The 21,770-nt window shown below is 46.2% G+C and overlaps 1 non-coding gene across 1 annotated transcript; it reads left to right on the top strand.

Moving 5' to 3' along the window:
* The first annotated feature begins 336 nt into the window (after nucleotides 1-336).
* TRNAI-UAU (transfer RNA isoleucine (anticodon UAU)) lies at nucleotides 337-431 on the top strand. The gene is made up of 2 exons: nucleotides 337-374; nucleotides 396-431. It is a non-coding gene; the product is annotated as a tRNA-Ile (tRNA).
* Nucleotides 432-21,770: the final 21,339 nt, after the last annotated feature.

The following is a 21,770-nucleotide window of genomic DNA, read 5'->3' as shown; positions in this document are numbered from 1 at the left end:
CATCCTTATGGGTGAGCCTTGGGACCGCGTGTGTCCACCTCATCTGCCTTAAGTGACAATGTTTCATTTTTGGGGGTAATTCTTACTATGTGCTAATTACAAATAATCAAACGTTTCTCCTAGATTGTGTCAGAACTGGCAAATGTATGGGGTGTTCAATAGACAGAGCACATGATATAGCAGAATTCTCAAATCTATTCCATTTGGACTGTAATTTTAATAGTCATGATAACATGCTATTATGTGAGTCGATCTTGCACAGTGAATAAGGGAGCAGTGCCAGTATCTACTTGGTCAGCTCTAGATGGCTCAACTGGGAAGGGTTGAAATCAGTGAGCTCCAGTGGCGCAATTGGTTAGCGTGCGGTACTTATACAGCAGTACTTGCACTGAGCCATACCGAGGTTGTGAGTTCGTGCCTCACCTGGAGCAGCTGATATACAATCATGCAAATGTGGCCGCGGCGTGTGTGTACATAAAGTTGCGTTTTTTAATTATGCAATGTGGCCGCGGTGTGCGTGTAACCTAGATTGCAGCCGGTGTATATGGCGGGGCCGGCCGACCTCACATGCAAGATAGGTGTGCGGTGGTGGCTGGGGAACAACAACATGGGGGCTGTTTGTACATAACGCCGCGCCTGCTCGGTAGTACACTTCCTACAATTTGAAGAATGTTTCTAGATATGTATTTGAAAGATGGTTAATTGTTAGGTGTGTACAGGGGAAACAATATACAGCTAACCTATGTGTAACTCGGATATGGTAACTTTTCCAGGGGGGAAAGTTGGTTTCTTAGGAATGATAATTCTAGTATGGTGTCACAGCCGGATGACGAGGGTACACAGGGGGTGCCGTTCATGGGTTAAGGGGCGAATGATAAGTAAGGGATATTTGGCAGAGCACAGAGCCTTGAGGCACAAGTCTGCTAAGGACACTATTAGTGTATTGGGGGTGTAGATACATATCAAAATGTTTTGTATAGAGAGATAAACTGAAGAGAGGACATCTGGTTTGCCACATTGTATCACGTCATAACGTAGTACTTGACGATGTCTAATAACTGGTTGGGTTTTTTACAGGCAGTTGCCGGTCTGCCCTTTCGTGCCCCATATGGATCATATCGCTCAATGTAGTGTCCAGAAATATGATCTATGAAGCAAATTACAGGTTGCTTAATAAGAATGCACTTTAACAGTGCAAAATGGGAATTCTTTCTTCTAATTTTGCGAGATTCATTAACTACTCGTCTGCTCCATAGAACATTTTGCATTAGATATGGAGGCAGGACACCGTTATCGGTGCATATTAGGGTTACAGCATTATAAGTGGCTGTACAGGTATTCCCAGGAATTCGCCACTGCATATGTAGGGGATGCAGGTTTAACGGTGAACTGCTTCTGAATGTGCTGCTCTGCGTGTGCGGTTGCACTTTATTATGGAGACGGACGGGTGGGTTCTCAATGCCTTTTTTTTGGTTAACTCAACGTTGTTTTGGGGCATGTGCCAGTATTCCCATGATTGCTTAGCGAGCTCAGAGCACAGCATTGCACCAGGGTTCGTTAGCTCCGTTCTTTCTTTTCATGTGTACATGTCCAGTGGGGACTAGGGACAGGGTGTGTGTTTATGTCTGGATGCATATGTGTGGTATATATGTGTGTGCACACGTGCATGTGCGGGGAGAGGAATGAAGATTGCATGGACGAAAGTCTGGAATGGGGTTTCTGTTTAGCATACATGAAGCTATATATCTAGCTGCCTGCGCTACCATCTAGTGGTCAAATTGAAAAGTGCGGAATCATTTGTATTTGCATGATGGTCCGACTAGATGGATAGTTGAGTGAGGTGAGCGCAAGACACACCGGGAAGCATTGTCGCAGGCGCCGGGCTGGGTCTAAGCACCGGCAGTTTAAACTGGTCTTTAGCGGGCTCTGTTTTTTGAGCCCTATCACAGGTGCCCTGTTCCAGAATGTAGGGACAGCAAGAACGTCGATGTTACGTTTAAAATTACGTAAGCCAAACATCCGGGCTTAGCATGGTGTGCTGCCTTAAATTGTGTTTTTTGCTGTTTCTGCCATTGCATCCAGATATATGATACAACAACAAGTAACATCATACCTACAAAGTTTTTCAAAGGTTGTTAGCTGGGGAAGGCTCTTAGGCCAGGACGTCATGCCATAACTTCTCCCCTGGGTTTGATTTTCTTTCTCCATCTACTAGCTGGGACGGGCTCAGGGCTCAGGATGGCTCGTGTATCAATATATGAATTATTGTTCATTCCTATGGGATGTGCGTTGCACATTATACCTTTTCCTACAGCCGGTTCATGCTGATTGACGCAGATGACATACATTGAACTTGTATTGATGGTCGAATGTTGCTCACTAAGGGGGGGTGCGCCATATGGTTAACTGATGAACACCCAACTCTTCTCTTCTGAACTTTAAACATTCCTGAAGGCAACGAACACTAGGTGACTATGACTGCCAGGGCTTGGCCATTGGGACCTGAAAGGGAGCCCTCATGGAAACTTGAGTGGGAATTCGAGGTGTTGCCCCCCCTTTTTTGTCTGCATTGCATACGTTCTGTAGGTAGTGTTCCCCCTTCCTCCTTGAGATGATTTGTAGGTGGTTCAGAAGGCCTTAAACATGGATCTAGCCGGATCAGGGAGCCAAATTAGGTGAGCATAGTGAGAGGTTTGCCTGACATATAATCATCCAACTTTCTTTTCTCTTCTGAACTGTATGCATCACTGAATGCGACGGTAGGGACTGTCAGGTAGGCAGCGCTCATCAGTCCGGAATGGCATTCTGGTGTGGAGGGTTAGTTTCTTGGAATTTTTAGAAACAATGACAGCAGCAAGTCCCTGGGTCTGTTTTCTAGATGGGGCGGGCCCGGACCTCAGGATGGCTCTGGGATTGATGTTTTAATTATTGCTCATTCCTGTGGTGGGTGCGTCACATGGTTATCTCATGAACATCCAACCCTTCTCTTCTGAACTTTATGCATCACTGAATGAAGCAAGACTTAGGTGGCATTGACTTCCAGGGCTTTACCACTCGGACCAAGAGAGTGAATCCTCCAGTGGATTTCTTATGGAAACCTAAATTTGGTGTGAAGTGCCACCTCCGAGCGAGGAGCCCTGTTTTGTCTGAATTACTTACATTTGGTTTATAGTGGTACCCCTTGTCATTGAGATGCTCGGGAGATGGTACTAAATGCTTTAAACATTGATCTAGCCAGATCTATGAAATGTGTAGCACGAGTTACCAGGCACCGTGCGATTTAAGCCTGGTTACAGTGGTAGAAAACCTTTGACGCCACCGGACCAAGGTAATGCCACTTACCAATGGTAACATGCTGAAGTGGCCACGTAAGGGATATATCTATCGGGAATATTGACAATACTAGTTCAGGGTCACCTGTGTGCACTTGCGTGTTTAATTAACAGCATTTGGCACTTAATTCTTCCCCCCCCCCCATTTTATTGCCTAAGTAAGTCGGCCGTGCCAAAAGTCAGCCTGGAAATTACCATTCCATAGTAGGCCTGTTAGTTTCAGGTAATTTTCTCAGAGGACATGGAGCACGCAAAGGACTCACTATAGTAGAATGGATCTAAAGAGGAAGGTCTGACACTGCTGGTGCTCTAATATGGGCAGGAGGGTCAGACAGAGTTGCATATGAACAGGGCTGAACTGGGGGAGGCAGAATGGGTTAATGAACGGTAACACATTAAACCCGGATCTCTTGAAACTAATGTTGCATCATGATTTACAATAGGTGGCGGTGTGCTATGAATTGATTGGAAAATCATGTGTGGCAGCTGGAGGGCCACCTGTTACCTGCAACTTGTTAAGGGAATGATGCTCAGTCTGGTATCATATGAATAATATATATAGGTTATGGTGGCCCCTTAGTTATATTACGCGTTACCACTGTCAGCCACGGTCGAAGCCAACTGTCAGGCGGGAGGGGTTCGATGCTTAGAATACGTATATCTCATCAAGTTGTGATTGCGTGGGTGCTAATACAAACTGACTGTCCATTTAAACTGATATCCTAATCATCCTTAAGGAGTCATGAGGGCGCTATGGTATGCACTAGGGACTCCATGCTTTGTGTCACGGCACACGGGGTAGTATTCGTTAAGGAAGGCCATTTTTCAGGGCACTCTTCATAACACTAATACAGTCACGCTACAGCGGACACAAACTGAGGCTATGCTCAACACTTAGTCGGAAGTGTTTAGTAGTATGCAGCTGACGCTAATCGTATCTCAAACGTAACAAGTGATGGCAATATAAGACTAGCACGTGTACAGCAGTTATCGCCAGAAACACTAATGGTTTGTGTTTTGTCTTTTTCATTTATGTATGGCCGGGTCCATGGTGGATATCTGGAATGCTCCGCATCACAACAGCTGCTACAGGTGGACAGCCCAACGGATGCTTACGTCAGGTAGAGGATGGCAAACAACAACGCAAGTGTGATGGGCGAGCGATCAGAAGACGCAGGAGGTGCCAACACAGAGTTGATTGTTTCGGTGTGTAAGCCCTTAATTGGGCTGGCGGCAGTAATGTAGCAGGATGTTGTTTCACAAAAAATGGCAGTATTTGCCTTAACAGGAGATTGTATACCTACAGTAACGGCGCCTGTGCACGCAGGGCCACCAGTGTCAGCATGGTATATGCATAGATCACCAATTGGTAAGTGACATCGGTAGAGATGGGACAGTACACAAGGGTGTGCATTCCTGGCCTCGGCAACCCTAGGAATGATAGGCCTATGCAACGCCTCATTTCACCCGTTCAGGAAGTAGGGATTTCCATGCTAAAAGTAGTGCCATACACTTAACACTTTCCAGAGCGTAGTGGCTAGGTGTGGATGGTTAGCAGACTGTACAGTATGCCAGTGGGAAGGGTAGAATGGTAGTACCAGGATACCCCCGGTCATAGCATCAGATGATAGGACCCAGACTGCACCATAGGGGGGGCTCAGTTTTCCCCAGGCTGCACGTAAAAGGGGGGGGACGAGGCGAGTGCAAGGAGTCACTCGGTGAAGAATCACTCGATAAAGAGGATCAACACTTGGTTTTGAGAAACTATTTCATACACATTAATCGCAGAATATCCCACAGGGGGTCATCTCGGGACCAAGTAGACTAACAGTCGGCTGATAATGAGGGGTTGACGTTTATTAGAGGCTCTACTCACAGGGTGGGGGGTCCAGTGGACAGAGTCGGGGATGCCCTAGGGATAGGGAACTAAATAGCAGGGGTAGAGGGTTTTTTGGATTAGGAAGTTATGACCTGTCAGTTTAGGCGGTTTGGGGGGGGGCCAGATAGTCGGTAAACTACCTGGCCTGTGGCGGTAAGGTCATTAATCGGTGAGCAGCATTTTAAGGTCCTTACGGGGGGGCGGACCCATTCACAAAAGGGGCCGCCCGCGGGAGGGGCCATTGGTCTCTCTCAGAACTTCAGGGGCAGGATATGATATCCCGTTTTAAAGGGTGCGGGGGAGGGAGTCTACGCTTTCCTCAGGCTGGTAGCCACCCCTCACAACACTATGACGTCACTAAGGTGCGCGAGTGTCTGGGCCCTCCTGTTATGGTTAAATGGAGTTCAGGGAGCGCACGTGGGTGTAACGTGCCCTGGGTTGCGCATGCGCATCTTCAATGTGAGAGCGCAGCTGTAAAAGGATCTGACACCGGTTGGCGACCTTGCCGTAGGACTTTATTAAAAATATTAGAATGCAGTTTAATTTTCAGGATGATTAGATTACGTTAGGAAACACGCTGTACTAGCTATTTGTTAAGGTTAGCCCATCATACCATGTCGAAACGGATGTCAATCTAATCTTCTGAAAAGTGTGCATTTTAATAATTGTCAGAAATGTTTATTTGATTAAAATTTTTGATTTAATTTTATATTTTAATAAATACGGCCAGGGGGGGGGGCCCGTACCCCCCCTTGACTTCCAAAGACCCCCATGTGTCGACTGGTTGAGTTGGGTAATTCAGTCAGTGTTTTAAGGGGGGAGGTGGCCAGCAGTCCAAGACCATGATACAAGGGGGGGCCAATAGGCCCCCACGCAAGCATGGCGGGGCCCGGCCCCTCCCACACCCCGTCCCTTTCGGGGCCGCTTGCCCCGCGCCCTCGCCCCGGAAGTACTGGTGTGCTTCCGGGGCGAGGGGGCGGGGTCGCGGCGGCGAAAGGGTTAAAAGCCTGGGGAGCGCGGGAAGCGGCCTCTTTGTGCCCGCGCTCCCAGGCTCGCTCCTCGCCCCACCGTGGGGCCGTGTAATTTTCCCCACCCTCCATCCCTTGTTAGCAGACCTTGGGGCCTGGCAAATGGTAAGAATCAGGTTTGTCAATGTGCCGGACTATAGGTTTAGGGGGTTTGATCCAGTAGGCCTTGAATTTCCCGTTTACTGGAAGGTAGAACAGATGTAAATATTTTGTGCAGTGCCGTGATATTTAACTAATTCTCTCCTTAGGCCTTTTTCCCGCTTACAGGAGTATCTGTATATGTATATGTGTTGTGCTTTGCTGTGTATTAACAATTTTCTCCTTAGGCCTTTTTTCCTTTTAGAATAGCAATGTCGTATTTATTATGTGTGTCTGGCGGTAAGGTCATTAATCGGTGAGCAGCATTTTAAGGTCCTTACGGGGGGGCGGACCCATTCACGAAAGGGGCCGCCCGCGGGAGGGGCCATTGGTCTCTCCCAGAACTTCAGGGGCAGGATATGATATCCCGTTTTAAAGGGTGCGGGGGAGGGAGTCTACGCTTTCCTCAGGCTGGTAGCCACCCCTCACAACACTATGACGTCACTAAGGTGCGCGAGTGTCTGGGCCCTCCTGTTATGGTTAAATGGAGTTCAGGGAGCGCACGTGGGTGTAACGTGCCCTGGGTTGCGCATGCGCATCTTCAACGTGAGAGCGCAGCTGTAAAAGGATCTGACACCGGTTGGCGACCTTGCCGTAGGACTTTATTAAAAATATTAGAATGCAGTTTAATTTTCAGGATGATTAGATTACGTTAGGAAACACGCTGTACTAGCTATTTGTTAAGGTTAGCCCATCATACCATGTCGAAACGGATGTCAATCTAATCTTCTGAAAAGTGTGCATTTTAATAATTGTCAGAAATGTTTATTTGATTAAAATTTTTGATTTAATTTTATATTTTAATAAATACGGCCAGGGGGGGGGGCCCGTACCCCCCCTTGACTTCCAAAGACCCCCATGTGTCGACTGGTTGAGTTGGGTAATTCAGTCAGTGTTTTAAGGGGGGAGGTGGCCGGCAGTCCAAGACCATGCTAAAAATGTGCGTCTTTCCCTAGAACCTGCAGACAAGGGCCTTGGCGTACCCGCGTCCAGAGTTCCCCATAACTTCGGCCACTCGCTCTGAAGTATTTTGGCAGGACAGTGTGCCATTGTCGCAGAGACCCCTCCAGTTACATCAAGCAGCCGCACAAACACCAGGGGAGCACTAAAGAGCTCAGGAGAGTACAAGGGCACTTAAGAGTTAAAATGCGGATATGACAGAGTAAGCTATTTAGCATTTCGCAAAGAAGAGAAAAGCAAATGAAGACAGAATTGTGCATGTTCTTCTATTGTTCATTGTGGGGATTCAAATGTATTAGGAGCAGCTACATTGGGCAAAAATGTCTTTTCTGCAATATACATTGGGTGTGACTCACTCAGGCAGCTTACACTTGTGAGTTATTTACATGTATAGTTTACTCCGAATGTGGAGTGTCCTGTAATACATTGTCCCAAGTTTACTTATCTCAAGAAAAATTAGTAAAAATATTTTTATATAAAATATGAATGTAAATTCATTTTATATATTTATTTTAAATATAGAATGAACTAAAAACATGATACAGCACTAACAATGTCATTTTGAATTAAACAATTATTTAAAATTATTACATTAAATTAAAATTTTACTGAAGGTTACATAAAAAAATGAATTCCCACCTGAAGCAAACAGATACATTTTTATTAAGTACTGATAATTATTAAAAGTGATATATCAAAATATTTACACATCATTTTATTAAAATAGTGTTACCTTAATTAAGTAATTCAAAAAAGGTTGGTGAAATGTTTTAATTACATAATACATATTCATATGTTTTGGTTGTTTAAAATTGATTAATATTCAATTATAGGTTTACATATTTTAATTAATTTAATTGAATTTAACATTATTTTTTTGGGGTGAGTGTAGGGACAGTGCACCGGGACGAAGTTAAAGGAAGCTTTAGGTGTATCCAAAATATCCTTTATTCCATAAGTTAATTTCTTTAAAAATTGAACCACAGCGAACGTGTTTCGTTCTTTCGAACTTCGTCAGGGCTCTGTATTAGTGCGTGGATCAGATCATGCAACGAATCCCAGGATATATGCAAACTATCGATTAGTATAGGGTATCCATTCCCCCTCCTCCGTTCAGATTTGGAGGTTTATTCAGATCACCCCAACATATACTTATGAGTGACGGTGCCAATGTGGTGGCCTGTTATCCTCCGTGGAGGTCCGGAGGTATAGTCAAAAGGGTAGCAGTCACCCCAGTTTCTAAGTAGCAATAGTGTGGGCCAAAATAATAGCCCACCCTCCTGCACCGGGTTGGCTGGCTGCCACCGACTTCCCGCAGTCCATGGTGCTCCGACGCAATTCTTCCCCAGTCGGTGGACTAAGACAGGGCCCTGTCTTAGTCCACCGGGAAGTCGGTGGCAGCCAGTCAACCTGGTGCAGGACGGTTGGCTATTATTATTCATTAATTTTTCTCTGGAACAAAGACATGTAAGTCCACACTCTTGAATAACAATTGATGGACAGAATACACCCCTCTTCAGCAAGGATAGCTTGCATCTAGTGGCATAGAGAGCACGGGACCCACGTCTGGGCGTACCCATCCCACTCGGGGTGACAAATGCAAAAACAACAATTGATGGACAGAATGCAGAACAATGTCATACATTCACCCCAGTACAGAGATGGCCAAGTCCACCCTGGACTGGAAACAAGCATCTTAGGACTGGTGTCAGGGTTTCACCCTTCGTCAGTCAGGATAGCTTGAATCCAGTGGCATGGAGAGCACGGGAGCCACGTCTGGCCATACCCATCCCACTCAGTGTGTGTTAGAAATGGAATTTCTAGTTGGCTAGGGCTTGTGCCAAAGTCAGGCAGAAACCACCACTCTAGTCATGGCAAGGGAGTTACACGCTGAAGATAAACCATGTTCACCCACTTGGTAGCTTGGCACGAGCAGTCAGGCTTATCACAGAGGCAATGTGTAAAGAGTTTGCACAACACACACACACACACAGCAGTACACTCTAGGCACACCACAAAAGAAACTCAATGAAAGTTTATATCCAAGAATAGCCTTTGTATTATTATAAACAGATTAGAATCATAATCAGGCACAAGATACACTGTGCCAACTGGCACTAGGGAATATTCACAGGGGATTATATACAGGACCAGGCCAATCGGGCCACGGTCAGAACCATCAGAATGCAGGTAGTAAATATAATACACCAGTAACTACTGGTACCATGATGACTTAAGCATTATCACATTAGCATTAGACACCATCCTAAAATATCATAGCATCAAACTTGGCATAAACAAATTAGGCCCAAACCTCATTAGCATAAATACATTATTACGCATTAGGTATCACCAGCATTAACACATTATGCAATCACCTCAAAAGCATAAACAAATTACGCAGCAGTCATGGTGCTTAAACATTTTAGGCAGGAACTCAGTAGTGCACCGCAGTAACACTTCTACAAGCTGCATACATCACCTTAGGGCCTTGCACCCTTTCACCATCACACCTATGACCCCAGGCCAAATGTCCTTCCACTGGGGCTCAAATTACCTATGTCCAGAAATGTCAGGGTGTAGCTGCCAAAGCAGCGAAGCAAGGTGCGCAATGCACTGGGGGCTGGGGTGCACCTCACCCCTTTCTTTCCCCAACAATGTTAAAGCTGTGTGCTCTCTCTCGTGGTGCAGCCGGATAATTCAGCTTGGCAGCACTGTGCCTTCTGAGCCCCCACTGAGACTCCCAAAATGAAATGGCCCCAAGCCCCACTCGGGACTTCTAAAATGAATGGCCCACATGTTGCAGCTGCCCACAACGGTGGCGGAGCTGTGACCAGAAAATGAAGGTACTGGCACTATGGTGCCCCAGGGAGCACCAACGCAGCTCCCAGGCACCGACAATGGGCTTTGGGGGAGCCCCACTCCTCGGGGCTCTTCTGGTGCCGATCCCGACACCCTCGCTGCTCAGAAATGAAGCCCCCCTCACCAGGGATACAGCGGTCTTCCGTTCGCTGAATCAGGCCTTGACAGGGTGCCTGGCCGGCCTCGCTCACAGGAATCTCCCGGTCTCATCGTTGGACCCGCCTCTCCCTCCACCAGGCAGGGGGAGGCGGAAATGTGAGAAATGGAGCCTGCGAGGTTCTGACACCTCTCCTGGTCACCCAGAATCTGCGGCTCACAGGGCTTTCTTTGTACACGGGAGCCCCACCTACCAACAGGCACACATCTTGCCTGACTTCCGCTCCTGTGGCCTCTCCTTCTCAGCTGCAATAGGCTCCTCTGGGTCCTGCCTCCATCCAGGCAAGTAGCCTGACTTCCGGTGCTCCTCTGCCGGTCTGGCAGATCCTCAGTGGACGGCAATGTGGGGTGGGCTCCCGTTCACAGTGGAGCGCACATATGCGGTATGGGCTCCCGCTGAAGGAGCACAAACACGGGGTGGGCTCCCACTTTAAATAAAACCAAATGCGGGGTGGGCTCCCGCAAGAAGCTAGCAATGCAGGGGAACCCTCATGTTGGGATTCCCTCAAAACTAGTCACGGCTCCACGCTGCGAAGTTCCAGCGCTCTTCTCACCTACAGTAAAAAGATAGCACTCATGAGGTGCTAAGAGTCCTTTAAAGTCTAGGAGGCATAGCTGGGCCCAGGGAGGAGAAGGGCCCTCCAGCAGGGACATAAGCCCTTGTGACGGTTCCTCTTGGGGCCCAGCAGCAGCAAGCCCCAGTAAGCACAGGAACAGCTCACCAAAAATTCACGGGGTCACAGCCCCAATATTTGACGAATGCAAAAACAACAATTGATGGACAGAATGCAGAGCAATGTCATACTTTCACCCCAGTACAGAGATCTGGGCCTAAACCCATTGTTTCTTTGCTCACCATGCCATTCCAGTTTGAACCCAGCCATATGCAAAGCAGTCTAGACCCTGTGCCCAATGGGAACAGTCCAGCCCAAACTTCCAGGCCAGGTCCTCCCTGGACTGGAAACAAGCATCCTAGGACCGGTGAATGTTTGCATTGCCCAGCATTCTGTCCATCAATTGTTTCTTTTGCATATGTTGCCCTAAGTGGGAAGGGTATGCCCAGACGTGGGTTCCTTGCTCACTACACCACTGGATTCAAGCTAGCCTGGGTGATGCGCTGAAGCTGGTGCCAGGATGCTTGTTTCCGGTCCAGGGAGGACCTGGCTTGGCAGTTCGGGCTGGACTGTTCCCACAAACAACAGGGTCAAGACTGATTTGCATATGGCTGGGTCCAAACTGGGGTGGTGTGGTGAGCAAAAGAATGATGGTTTAAACCCAGATCTTTGTGACTGGGCTGAATGTTTGCATTGGCCAGCATTCTGTCCATCAATTGTTTCTTTTGCATATGCTGCCCTAAGTGGGAAGGGCATGCCCAGACGTGGGTTCCATGCTCACTACAACACTGGATTCAAGCTAACCTGGCTGATGAAGGGTGATGCCCTGGGGGGGGGAGGGGTGGGTTGGGGATGGTGGGGATGGGTGGAAGAACAAAGGTTTTTGAATGGTTGGTGGAAGTTAAAGCGGAGCTTGATGTATGCTAGACCTAGGTCATGGTGGGCTTCAAAGGCATGTGTCAATATCTTCAATTGACATCTTTTCTGGATGAGGAGCCAGTGGAGGATCCTAAGGTACAGGGAGATGTGGGTCTAATTGGCTAGGTTGAGGATGAGTCTTGCGTTCTGTATTGTCTGTAGTCTTTACATTAGTATGGTGGTGGTTCCCCCATACAGTGCATTGCCTTTGTCCAGTAGGCTAGTAACTAGCGCTTAAGTGACAGTTTTCCCGTGTTGATGGGGATCCGTTTGAGGATTCTTCAGAGCATGCAGAGATGTGGAAGCAGGTGGTGGAGACGGCATTGAACTGCTGCTTCATGGTGAGCTTGATGTCCAGGATGATGCCATGGTTGTAGGTGTGGTCAGTCGGTTTGGGCATGGGTCTGAGTTTGGCGGGCCACCAGGTGTCATTCCAAGAGAGAAGTGTTGTTGTCAAAGATAAGCAATTTTTTGTGCTGTGTTGGGTCAGTGGAAAAGCAAGGTCTTGGTTCTCTTTCTGAAGTCCGCAAGAGAGGGTGATGTATGAAGGTGGAGAGGAAGGCCGTTCCAGGACCTGGCGACAAGGTAGCAGAAGGAATAGCCACTGCTGTGTTTTCGGCAGATGCACAGTGTCTGTGTGAGGTGGAGGGCGGAAGAACAAAGGTTTTTGGATACTTGGTGGAAGTTTAAGCGGAGCTTCATGTATGCTGGTCCTAGGTCATGGTGGGCTTCTAAGACATGTGTCAATATCTTGAATTGACATCTTTTCTGGACGAGGAGCAAGTGGAGGTTCCTAAGGTGTGGGTAGATGTGGGTCCATTTGGCCAGGTCGAGGATGAGTCTTGAGTTCTGTATTGTCTGTAGTCTTTACATGAGTATGGTGGTGGTTCCCGTCTACGGTGCATTGCCTTAGTCCAGCAGCCTAGTGACTAGCGCTTAAGTGACAGTTTTCCTCATGTTGATGGGGAGCCATTTGAGGATTCTTCAGAGCATGCAGAGATGTGGAAGCAGGTGGTGGAGACTGCATTGAACTGCTGCTTCATGGTGAGCTTGATGTCCAGGATGATGCCAAGGTTGCAGGTGTGGTCAGTCGGTTTGGGCATGGGTCTGAGTTTGGCGGGCCACCAGGTGTCATTCCAAAAGAGAAGTGTTGTTGTCAAAGATAAGCAATTTGGTGCTGTGTTGGGTCAGTGGAAAAGCAAGGTCTTGGTTCTCTTTCTGAAATCTGCTGAGAGGGTGATGTCTGGAGGTGGAGAGGAAGGCAATACCAGGACCTGGCGGCGAGGTAGCAGAAGGAACAGCCACTGCTGTGGTTTTGGCAAATGCGCAGTGTCTGTGTGAGGGGGAGGGTGGAAGAACAAAGGTTTCTGGATGGTTGGTAGAAGTTAAAGGTGAGCGTGATGTATGCTGGACCTAGGTCATGGTGGGCTTCAAAGGCATGTGTCAATATCTTGAATTGACATCTTTTCTGGACGAGGAGCCATTGGAGGTTCCTAAGGTGTGGGGAGAAGTGGATCCATTTGGCCAGATCGAGGATGAGTCTTGAGTTCTGTATTGTCTGTAGTCTTTACATGAGTATGGTGGTGGTTCCTGTATACAGTGCATTGCCATAGTCCAGCAGGCTAGTGACTAGTGCTTAAGTAACAGTTTTCCTTGTGTTGATGGGAAGCCATTTGAAGATTCTTCAGAGCATGCAGAGAGTGTGGAAGCAGGTGATGGAGACTGCATTGTACTGCTGCTTTATGGTGAGCTTGATGTCCAGGATGATACCAAGGTTGCGGGCTTGGTCAGTCGGTTTGGGCATTGGTCTGAGCTTGGCGGGCCACCAGGTGTCATTCCAAGAGAGAAGTGTTGTTGTCAACGATCAGGACTTTGGTCTTGTCAGTGTTGAGCTTCAGATAATTGCTCTTCATCCAGTTGGTGACATTTTTTATGCAGTAGTGGACATTGGTCCTTGTGGTGTTGGGGTATGTTGAGAGAGAGAGGATGTGCTCTGTGCTGTCGGTGTAGGATATAATGATAAAGTTGTGGATTCTGATGATGGCAGCTAGGGGTGTCATGTAAGTGTTGAAGAGGGTGGTGCTGAGGGCTGAATCGTGATGGATGCTGAAGATGGTGCACATGGGTTCTGGGGTGAAGGGGACAGGCAGATTTGCTGTGTCTGTCCTGTGAGGAATGATGCGATTCATCTGAGGGTGTCTTCCTTGATCCCTATTTTGTGCACTCTCTTGATAAGTGTGTAGTGGAACACGGTGTCCAATGCCACGGAGAGGTCAAGGAAGATCAGGGCCGGCAAATCTCCTCTGTTGAGGAGGATGCGGATGTCATCTGTGGCAGCGATCAGGGTAGTCTTGGTACTGCGGTTGGCATGGAAACCAGATTGAGAGGCGGGTGTTTCTCTCCAGGTGTTTCTGTGAGCTGCTGGTTGATGTCTGGAGGACTTTGACGGGGAAAGGGAGCAGTGAGATGGTGCAGTAGTTCTGGAGTTTGCTGGGGTCGGCATAGGGTTTCTTGAGGAGGGGTCTGACTTCACCGTATTTCCAAACATCGGGTAAAGTGGCTGTAGCAATGAATGTGTTGAGGATGATGGTGAGTTGGCTGCTGATATCTTTGCCACTAAGGTAGAAGAGGTGGTGGGGGAAAGGATCTGTAGGTGCTCCCGCGTGTATGGAGTTCATGATGGCTGTGGTGTTTTGAGTGGTGAGCTATTCCCATGCACTGAGTAGCTGATCATGGGAGGTTTCTGTTGGGGTGAGGAGGAAGTGGAGGTACATGGGTTGGGGCTTGCAGTTCTCGTAGATAGTTGATATCTTGTTGTGAAAGTGGTCAGCTAGAGCGTCGCAGAGCTCCTGTGAGGGTGCGATGGTGTTCTTGGTGGGCTTGGGGCAGAAGAACTCTGACGATGCTGAAGAATTCCTTGGTGTGGTTGATGCTTGCTTAAATGTAGTTTGCTAGGTCTTCTTTTTTGTGCCTTTGAGTCATTGGTGGTATTTGCTGAGGGCTGACTTGAAGATGGCATGGTCTATGATGTTTCTTACGGTGTGCCACCCTCTCTCCAGTTGTTTACAGTTGTGTATCTTTGCTCTGAGTTCTGGTGTGTACCAGCTGACTTGCTTGGTGCATCTGTGGTTCTTGGCATTTTTGATGGGGGTGCGAGTCAGTGGGATTGCTGATCCAGGTGGTGAAGTTCTGGATGGCTTGTTCCAGGCTGGTTGCAGGGATGGGCTGGGTGGTGATGAGGGTGTCCATCCATTGGGTCTGTGTCACTTTGATCCAGCTGCGGATGGGGCATTGGGGGAGGTAGTGGTGATGCATGGTGAACCTGCGTTGGTAAAGTGAACAATGGAGTTGTCGGTCCAGGTGAGTTCTGTGGCATGGTTGCATTGGACTCTGTCACTGGCAATGAAAACTGGGTTCTTGGTGTCCTGCTCTATGTGTGGTGCCAGTAACCAGCTGGGAGAGCTTCTGTGGGGTCGTCCATGTAGGAATTGAGGTCTCTGAGGAAGATGTAGTGTTTGCACTTGATGGTTCGTGGGGCAATGAAGTCGGTGATGGCGTTGTAGAAGTTGTTGCGTGGTCCAGGGGAACTGTAGGCGAGGGCGCTTTTGAGATCATCTATCATCGGTGTGGAGTTTGATATTGAAATGTCCCATGATCAGTACAGTCTTCGGTGGTGGAGCAGGGGATTATTTCTTTGGGGAACATGATGATGCCTCTTCCGTGTTTATGGGTGCAGTCCCTTTGTGTCATCTTGTAGCCATTGAGCTTTGCAGTGGCAATATCGAGGTAGTCAAATGAGTTGTACCAGGTGTCTGTGATGAAGATTGCACCAGGGGAGAGAGTGGAGATTATGTCCCAGACTTCAGTGGCATGTTTGTAGAGAGATTGGGCATTAGGCAGGAGGCATTAGAATGCTTCTGGGGTGGTCATGGTCAGTGGAGGGGGGTGTAGGTATTTATGAGGGCTGGAGGTCCAGTGTTGCAGGTGAAGAGACAGCAGTGGCAGGTCCTGCTGTAGAGCAAGGAGATGAGATGCAGCAGCTGTTGAGGTGTGCGAGGTCCATGGCTCGGAGTTCTGTCGAAGTGTGTCTGTGCTTGGCTGGAGGACCAAGGGTCCTGACGCTGGGTGTGGTCCAGGCATGGACGGGCACAGACGGGCTTGCCTTTGGCATGCAGGCATTGCAGCCATGCCATAGCCTCCATTAAGTAGGTCCTGGGAAGGGTGCAGGGAACTAGTTGGCGAGAAGTGGGACATGGGGGCAGGGCTAAAGGAAACAGCGGGAAGCAGGAAAGGTATAAAATAGGCAGGAAAAACAGTAAACAAAGTTAGAAAATTCACAAAGTTACAAATGACAAATTAGACACAAAAATTATATAAATGCTGGTTATACAGGAATAGGAGGCTGATTGCGCACAGGCGCTGAGAGCGGAGGCTATGTAGCACACAGAAACTTACAGTGCAGACTAGTGGCGGTGAGCAGGGGAAGAGACGGCCAGCATTCAGCTGGCAGAGTCAAGAGACCTGCTTGACAGGTCGGGGGAGCTGGCACAGGACCTGCTCAAAGGGATCGTGCTGCTGCCTCCATTAAGTAGGTCCTGGAAGGGGGCGAGGCACTGGATGACAGATAGCGGAAGGCGGGAGCAGAGCACAAGGAAACAGCAGGAAATGGGAAATGGCATACAATAAACAGTAAACAAAGTTACAAAATGCATCAAGTTACAAATGACAAATCAGGCACAAACGTTACGTAAATGGTGGCTTTTCAGCATGAGGAGGCTATCTGTGCACAGGCCTAGGAGAGGGGAGGCTATGTGCACACAGAGAAACTTACAGCGCAGACTGGTGGCGGGGAGCAGGGGGAGAGAAGGCACGTGTTCAGCTGGTGGAGTCAAGGTACAGAGAGTATTCTGATGAACTGTGGGTGATGTGCTAGCTTTGTAGGTCTCACTAGCAGGTGGGTGGGATGACCCTTGAACATTCTCTAACCAATGGGAAAAAAGTTCACAACCCTTCCCACTTTTGCAGCACAATTTGTATGTTCTTACTGCAAACTATCCCTAATGCACTGTTCTGAGGCTTATCCAACAGGGGAGGACCTTTCTGCCCTTGGTGGGAACTTGTGGGCCAGTGAGGGGTGTGTTTGAGGAAATGAGCAGCCTCCTCTTTAGCTACACAAAACTGGTTCTGGAACCCGCTCCCCCTCCTACTGGGTTATTTCCAAACGGGCTCCGGTGGGCCTATGGAACAAGAGACTTCTATTCCCTAGGCCCCTCTTTTTACGCCTAACAATGAATGCGAAGGCATCAGCCTGTTCCTGTTCAAGTTGATGAAATTCCTGAACCCTCCCCAACAGTTCTTCATGAGCTGATCTGTAACAAACCTCACACCCAAGTCTTCCTCTGAAAATACCTGAGCCAGTGTTCCTCCTCTGAGAGCAGTTTTCACACCTCATAGAGTGGAAGCAGCAGTCATCAGGCTAATGCTGATTAGTTTTAATTGGAGCCCCAGATACGTAAAGTATACCTTTTAAACATCACTTTTCCTCAGTATGTAATAAAAAATTCAATTTTATCATTGAATTGTATTTTATTAAACATTAAAAATAGTGCTTTAATTATTCCTGTACCTTCACCCAAAATGGACATAGCATAGGTATTTATTTTGAAAATCTCATTTTAACCATAGGATAACTACAACTATTTACAGTGAAAATAGCGTTTGGGGCTAGTCACTTTAGGTACAGGGCAACACTGAATTGTTGCATGTACCACTTTGAATGATAAAGCACCCTACTTTGTTGGCTACAAGGCCTACTTCCGGGTGACTTTTATAATATCTAAAAGTAGTTTTCTTTCCTGACAAAAATGCTTTTTTTGACAGAGCCACCTACAGGTTTCAAAATTGCAGGAGTCAAGTTGCACAATTAGACATGAAGCCATGTTTTTATGTTACTCTAGTGGATGATACAATAAGTACTGCAGACTACATGGGACTTTTAACTTTCATTTTAGTTGATATATTGTCCTGCACCGTATGCAATGGTTTACTTATCATAAAGTTGAACATGTTCAGAGCCCATATACCGGGGATTGAACTGCGGTGCCCCAGTGTGCAGATATAAAAACAAAGAAATCTTGTCAGCAAACAATGGGGATAACTACACAAAAAAGGCACTTGCTCACAGCCCTTAAAATGGCTGTAAGTTGAGGGACTTTTTGAATGATGCACGCTACTTTGAAGCGGACCACTGTAAATGGTCAGTAAGGAAGGTGACAGGAAAGAGTACCTTTTTCCATTTCATATCTGGATGAGAGGAAGGAGAATAATCATTCCAAGAGATGACCCTCAATCTCTTTTTAGAGTGCAGAATGTTTTGTAGGATCTCATGGTTGGTGGTGTCAAATAGAGCTGAAAGAATCAGCAAAACTAGGAAACAGAATTAACCCTCATTGAAAATCATTAAGCTAGTATCACATATTTGGAGGGTTGTTGATTTAAAGCTGCATGTTGCTGGAATCCACACTGGAAGGAGTTTAGAGGGTTGTTGCTAGGTAGGGAAATTAAAATACTATTCATATGTTTTGGGTATGAAGCTATTTAAAGAAAGGCACTTTTATGAATGGTGAGAAGGGTATACGATTAAGAGCAATTGTTAGCTTCTTTCTGCACTTTTAGTATGTTCTCTCAGAGTTAGGTTGGTGGTAAATAAATGAAGCTGAGGCTGGGATTTAATAATTTGAAACAACACTCTTCAGTGATTTGGGCTTCTTTGATTTGTGTCCTGAAACACATTGCCTTAGCCATAAGTGCAAGGTACTTTTGGATTTTTCTCTGTGACTTACGTTTTTTAGATTTACAGAGGTTTTGCAATTTTCAAACATTTTACAAGATTTCTGGGTGCCTTTTTGTTGAGTTGAATATTATACCATGGATTGTAATGTTCAACTTTAATGAATCTTTGGATTTGTGAATCCAACTTATTTATGATGTTGGAGGAAATCTATTTATAGAAATGTGTGGGTCTCTGGTACGGTGAAAAGTATTTGATGGTGTAGCTGAAATCTGGATCTGGGGGCAATAGTTTCTAAGATGAGGATTCCTATTAAACCTTTCTGTGCATTTCTTACTGTTGGATCTTGGCATTTCAAATGCATATCCAAAGTGGCAGATAAGTATGGGAAAGCGTAGTAGTCAGACCAATCAAGTTTGAGAAGACTTTAAAACCTGAGAAGGTGAAGGGGAGCTAATGTGATCAAGAACTGCTTATTTTGCTGAGGGTAAGTCGAGTGAAGAATTGTGAGAGACAATGGATATGACAGCTTTATTTTAGCTTCAACGAGATAGATGTTTCTGATGCTCAATGGCTCTTTGAAATTTACTAGGAGAATATGTTGTATTAGTGATAAGGCATCAGAGTAGTAGGTTCATATAGATAATCTAAAAATGGGGTGTGTGGTGGGGTCTGGTGTTTTTGATATGGGTGAAGTTCTTATGGTTGGTTTTTACAGGTATTGTGAATAGTTCAAGGAGGACAAAAATGGAAAGTCAATTATAGTGCAACTCCAATTATTCTTGTGAATGATGGCTAAGCACCACCATTTTTGTGGGAGGATCTAGCCATCTTGAGAACAGAGAACTTATCTGTAATCAAGATGTTAAATGATGTACTGGAAGGGCTGTGCTAGAGACTAGGATGTGATAATATCAGCAAAATCTGAAGCATATGCACTGACAGATTTTGCAGCTGTAAGCACACATTTAAGTGTGGTGTTTTAGAGGGAACATTTTGAAAGATGGCATTTTATATTGGCTTGAATTAAACTGTAGATATTATGTGATTAACATGGATTATTCTTATTATTTATTTTATGTTTAGTATTTATAGAGCACACTCTGGCACTGAGAGTTTGAGTTTTAATTATCTGGAAGGAAGACAACGGTAGAGAATGGTGCACCAGTACAAGAATATTAACCTGGGGAACACCCAGGTTTTCAAGGCTTTCCTAAATTGTATAGGTCCATGAACGATCTCCGAGTAGGCAGCAATTTGTTGCACAACTGAGCAGCCTAAGTGGAAAGGATTGCCCACTGTGTTGAGCCTTGCAGAACCTATTTTCCTGGATGAGATTGGCAGTTGCTAGAAGTAGAAATCACCATAGGGCACATCTTTTCAGCCTGCATTGCAACAGGGCAGGGCCCTTATTCTCGAACATGATACACATAGACTTGAAATGGATCCTCTACCCCACGGGAAGCCAGTGGAGTTCCCGGAGGGCATTGAATTCTCGTTGCTAGGCCCTAAACTATGGAATGCTCTCCCACTGAACGTACGTCTGGAAACTCGCTACAACCACTCCTGCAGAGCCATCAAAACTTGGCTCTTTAATCAATAAGTTGCTCCGGCTCTCTCTCAGAGTTTCACAACCTGCTTTTAAATATAGTGTCTCTCAGCGCCGGGAAACCCTTTTTGGATAGCTGTCGCGCTTTAGAAACATAATAAATAAATAAATAAATGAAAATAAATTGAATGCGTAGGATCTTCTGGATCTATCTGGTGTCAATTTGGCAGCAGCTACCTGCTCACTTTGCAGTCTCTTAACCAGGTAGTCAGTAACCACAAGGAGAAGGGCCTTACAGTAATCCAGTCTACTAAGTATAACACTACACACAATTAAGGACTTAGCATGTACAGGTAGTGAGAGAAAACTGCTTTCTGGGCCAGTGGTTTAGCATTTATTTGATTAACTTTACCTACACAGTGGCCAAAGTGGACCTGTGCATCTGGCTTTTCTGGCTCTCCCCTGTGCCTTCGATAAAGTTAATCTCTCCAAAATGTGTCACAGAATGTTGTCTCTGGGCCTGGGCCTTGCAGCTGTCTATTTTTGGCTCAGCTATATGTCAGTACCACTACATCTGCTCGGTACAGCTCGTATGGCAAAGATTCTGATTCATTTGGAATCCGAAGGGGAGCACATCAGGGATGTGTCCTGGCCCCTTTTTATTTACACTTTACATCAATGACCTTGAAAGTCACCTTAAATCCATGGGCCAGGACATGCCCCAGATCCTGGTTCTTGTTTACACTGACGTTGCTGTTCTAATGGCTCAGACAGGTAACATGTTCCAAACACTCTTGAAATCCTTTGCTGGTTCCCTGAAGGACCTGGATTTACAGACAAGCCTAACTAAATTCTATCTGCTGCTATGTGGCACCTGATTGACCAAAACAAAATTACATTTTGTTGAAGCTACTCCTATCCAGAGTGCTAATACACTAACCTTAAAAGTTTTGTTTTTCACATTAGCTGTTGTTTTCCAAGGGATGTTTTTCACTGTTGTTGCAGATGCTGTAATTTTTCAGAAGCCTTCTGTTAGTTAGTGAATATACATTTGTTTTGTATTAGACAAAAGATAGTGGACTTCTCTTCAAAAGGAGACAACAGGAAGGATGATTCATGAGAAGAACTGTCTGAACAGCAAAAAGTGGATGAAGTATATTTTCAAGGACATGTGCCTATTGTGCAGACATGAGAAGTAGGTGAATTTACTTATTCCCAAGTATTTATGGAAATCCTATGGACATTGTGAAAATGGAAAGAGAAACATGTTAACATTTAGAATATTGTGTGTTTACATTAGTGCATTTTCCTAGAGAGTTGGGGGGAGCTTCTCTCCCTCACATTTGTTGGAGACTCATCTCTTGGTTTCTTGAGATCCTATCTCTCTCTCTGGGAGGTTGTTTGGCTATTTTCGGGATGTTTTAGACATCTGCTGATTTATAACTGAGAATACTTTCCAGCTTGGTCTTTCCTTTTATTTGATGTGCAAAGGCTTTATACTTATGCATTTATTCTGTCATCAGAACTCTTTATTGCATATCTGG

Source organism: Lissotriton helveticus, chromosome 6 (assembly GCF_964261635.1).
Source record: "Lissotriton helveticus chromosome 6, aLisHel1.1, whole genome shotgun sequence".
NCBI lineage: Eukaryota > Metazoa > Chordata > Amphibia > Caudata > Salamandridae > Lissotriton > Lissotriton helveticus.
This window is presented reverse-complemented; position numbering and strand designations above follow the sequence as displayed.